General features: G+C 39.4%; 1 pseudogene; it reads left to right on the top strand.

Annotated features, from left to right (window-relative positions):
- The first annotated feature begins 3,239 nt into the window (after nt 1-3,239).
- LOC148555536 (small nucleolar RNA R71) lies at nt 3,240-3,330 on the top strand (annotated as a pseudogene).
- The last annotated feature ends 1,190 nt before the right edge of the window (nt 3,331-4,520 follow it).

The raw sequence follows: 4,520 nt of genomic DNA, 5'->3' as shown, positions 1-4,520 counted from the left end.
TTATCTAAAATTCCTACCAATGAATTACATAAGTATCTTTATCTTATTTTTTGTTTTATTTATCTTTTAATTATCAAAACCTCATAACCATTTGAATTCGCCTGACTAAGATTTACAGGATGACCATAGCTTGCTTCAAGCCGACAATCTCCGTGGGATCGACCCTTACTCATGTAAGATATTACTTGGACGACCTAGTGCACTTGCTGGTTAGTTTTGCGGAGTTGTGAAAAGTGTGATCACAGTTTCGTGCACCACTCATGAGAAGAGATGAAGAATGGTCCCTGATTATACCACACACTTTCCTAAATCCAAGTAGTGGGCAGATTAAATGTCACAATATCCAACTCAACACCCCGATTTATTCAAGTGTACGAAAGGAGTTCAAGTATGGTTTTATGATTCCTCTTCCAAGGTTCACATAAAACCCAAATACATTAATCTCTTTTCCAAGATAATTGAATGCTAGAATGAAGAACAAAATCCTTTCTAGTAAATCAAAGAGAGATGAAGAGAAGAAGAAGAAAAAAACAATCAATCCATCAAATAGCAATAGAGCTCTCTTTCCCAATGGAAAGAGTTAGTAATTCATAACAAAAAATATTTACAAGTAAGAAAATGGAAGAGGAGAAGAGAATGGTGGGAAGGAGGGTCCGAAGACTCACTCCCCCAAATGTGTCCAGAATGATAGATTATCCCCCCGGCATACCTAATTCCATGAGGGGGGGGAGGGGTGTATTCGGCCAAGAAGGGGAAGAGAGGGTTGTGTTGTGTGAAAATGAAGAAGAATGGAGGGCTTTATATAGGGAAGGGAGGGGGGGTAAGGTTCGGCCATAAGGGTGGGTTTTGGGTGGGAAATTGATTTTGAATTTTGAAGGTAGGTGGGGTGTATGAGGTAGGTTTATGGGGAAGAGTGGATGGATGTGAGTGATGAAGTGGTTATAGGGAAGAGAGATTGAGGTGATTGGTGAAGAGTTTTGGGGAAGATTGTTTATGGGATTGTGTGAAAAAGGGGTGAGAAGAAGTGAGTGGAGGTAGGTGGGGATCCTGTGGGGTCCACAGATAATAAGGTGATCCTGTGGGGTCCACAGATCCTGAGGTGTTCAAGGATTTACAACCTTGCACCAAATTAGGCATGCAAAATGCCCTTGCACACAACTCTGGGCGTTCAGCGCCAGATTGGTGCTTGTTCTGGGCATTGAACGCCCATTTGTTGCCCATTTCTGGCGTTGAACGCCAGAACCATGCTTGTTCTGGGCGTTCAGCGCCAGCTCTTCTCCAGGGTGCAATTCTGGCATTCAAACGCCCAGATGCTGCCCATTTTGGGCGTTCAGCGCCTGAACCATGCTCTGTTCTGGCGTTGAACGCCAGCCAGATGCTTCTTACTGGCGTTTAAACGCCAGTAAGGTCTTCCTCCAGGGTGTGATTTTTCTTTTGCTGTTTTTGATTCCGTTTTCAATTTTTATATTTATTTTGTGACTCCACATGATCATGAACCTAATAAAACATGAAAGAACAAGAAAAATAAAATTAGATAAATAAAATTGGGTTACCTCCCAACAAGCTCTTCTTTAATGTCAATAGCTTGACAGTGGGCTCTCATGGAGCCTCACAGATGTTCAGAGCATTGTTGAGACTTCCCAACACCAAACTTAGAGTTTGACTGTGGGGGCTCTGGTTGACTCTGTTTTGAGAGAAGTTTACTGTGCCTCTTTTCCATGTTTACAGAAGGGTAACCTTGAGTTGTAAACACAAGGGAGTCCTCATTCAATAGAAGGACTAATTCACCTCTGTCAACATCAATCACAGCTCTTGCTGTGGCTAGGAAAGGTCTTCCAAGGATGATGGATTCATCCTGATCCTTCCCAGTATCAAGGATTATGAAATCAGCAAGGATGTAAAGGCCTTTAACCTTTACTAACACGTCCTCTACTTGTCCATAAGCCTGTTTTCTTGAATTGTCTGCCATCTCTAATGAGATTTTAGTAGCTTGCACCCCAAAGATTCCCAGTTTCTCTATTACAGAGAGGGGCATGAGGTTTATCCCTGAACCAAGGTCACACAAAGCCTTTTCAAAGATCATGTTGCCTATGGTACAAGGTATTACGAACTTTCCAGGATCCTGTTTCTTCTGAGACAATGTCAGTTGATCCAGATCACTTAGTTCATTAGTAAACAAGGGAGGTTCATCTTCCCAAGTCTCAATACCAAATAATTTGGCATTCAGCTTCATGATTGCACCAAGGTACTTGGTAACTTGCTCTTCAGTAACATCCTCATTCTCTTCAGAAGATGAATACTCGTCAGAGCTCATGAAGGGCATAAGGAGGTTCAATGGAATCTCTATGGTCTCTAGATGAGTCTCAGATTCCTTTGGTTCCTCAAAGGAAAACTCCTTATTGATCACTGGACGTCCCAGGAGGTCTTCCTCACTGGGATTTACGTCCTCCCCTTCCTCTCCAGGTTCGGCCGTGTTGACTATGTCAATGGCCTTGCACTCTCCTTTTGGATTTTCTTCTGTATTGCTTGGGAGAGTACTAGGAGGGATTTCAGTGATCCTTTTACTCAGCTGGCCCACTTGTGCCTCCAAATTTCTAATGGAGGACCTTGTTTCATTCATGAAACTTACAATGGCCTTAGATAGATCAGAGACTAAGTTTGATAAATTAGAGGTATTTTGTTCAGAGTTCTATGTCTGTTGCTGAGTGGATGATGGAAAAGGTTTACTATTGTTAAACCTATTTCTTCCACCATTATTAAAGCCTTGTTGAGGCTTTTGTTGATCCTTCCATGAGAGATTTGGGTGATTTCTCCATGAGGGGTTATAGGTGTTTCCATAAGGTTCACCCATGTAATTCACCTCTGCTATTGCAGGGTTTTCAGAATCATAAGCTTCTTCTTCAGAAGATGCCTCTTGAGTACTGTTGGATGCAGCTTGCATTCCATTCAGACTCTGAGAAATCATATTGACTTGCTGAGTCAATATTTTATTCTGAGCCAATATGGCATTCAGAGTATCAATTTCAAGAACTCCCTTCTTCTGAGGCATCCCATTGCTCACAGGATTCCTCTCAGAAGTGTACATGAACTGGTTATTAGCAACCATGTCAATGAGTTCTTGAGCTTCTGCAGGCGTTTTCTTTTGGTGAATGGATCCACCTGCAGAAGTATCCAATGACATCTTAGCTAATTCAGACAGACCATCATAGAATATATCCAGGATGGTCCATTCTGAAAGCATGTCAGAAGGACACTTTTTGGTCAGTCCTTTGTATCTCTCCCAAGCTTCATAGAGGGATTCACCTTCTTTCTGTCTGAAGGTCTGAACATCCACTCTAAGCTAACTCAGCTTTTGAGGAGGAAAGAACTTGGCTACGAAAGCCTTGACCAGCTTATCCCAAGAGTTCAGGCTATCTTTGGGTTGAGAGTCCAACCGTACTCTAGCTTTGTCTCTTACAGCAAAAGGGAAAAGCATGAGCCTGTAGACTTCAGGATCTACTCCATTAGTCTTAACAGTATCACATATCTGCAAGAATTCAGTTAAGAACTGAAAAGGATCTTCAGATGGAAGTCCATGAAACTTGCAGTTCTGCTGCATCAGAGAAACTAATTGAGGTTTCAGCTCAAAATTGTTTGCTCCAATGGAAGGAATGGAGATGCTTCTTCCATGTAAATTGGAATTTGGTGCAGTAAAGTCACCAAGCATCCTCCTTGCATTATTATTATTTTCGGCTGCCATATCCTCTTCTTGTTCGAAAATTTCTAAAAGGTGCTTGCTGGATTGTTGTAATTTAGCTTCTTTTAGTTTCCTCTTCAGAGTCCTTTCAGGTACTGGATCTGCTTCTACAAGAATGTTCTTGTCCTTGCTCTTGCTCATATGAAAAAGAGGGACAGAAAAATAATAATAATAGGGGTCCTTTTTACCACAGTATAGAGGTCCCTGTGTGAGTAGAAGAAAAGAAGAAGAAAAAATTCGAACACAGATGGGAAAGGGGGTTCGAATTTGGGTGAGATGAAGTGTTAGTAGATGAATAAATAAATAGAAGAAAATAAGAGAGAGAGAGAATTTTCGAAAATAATTTTTGAAAATAGATTTAGTGATTTTCGAAAATAGTTTTTGAAAAAGGTTAGTAATTTTCGAGAATTAAAATAAAAAATTAAAATAATTAGTTAATTAAAAAGAAATTTTGAAAAAGAGGGAAGATATTTTCGAAAATTAGAGAGAGAGAGAGAGTTAGTTAGGTAGTTTTGAAAAAGATAAGAAACAAACAAAAAGTTAGTTAGTTAGTTGAAACAAATTTTGAAAATCAATTTTTGAAAAGATAAGAAGATAAGAAGTTAGAAAAGATATTTTAAAATCAAATTTTTTAAAAAAGATAAGATAAGGAGATATTTTTGAAAAGATATGATTGAAATTAGTTTTGAAAAAGATTTGATTTTTAAAATCACAATTAATGACTTGATTCACAAGAAATCACAAGATATGATTCTAGAACTCAAAGTTTAAATCTTTCTTAACA

The sequence above is a fragment of the Arachis ipaensis genome, chromosome B6 (genome assembly GCF_059453495.1).
Source record: "Arachis ipaensis isolate K30076 ecotype BB chromosome B6, ASM5945349v1, whole genome shotgun sequence".
Taxonomy (NCBI): Eukaryota; Viridiplantae; Streptophyta; class Magnoliopsida; order Fabales; family Fabaceae; genus Arachis; species Arachis ipaensis.
This window is presented reverse-complemented; position numbering and strand designations above follow the sequence as displayed.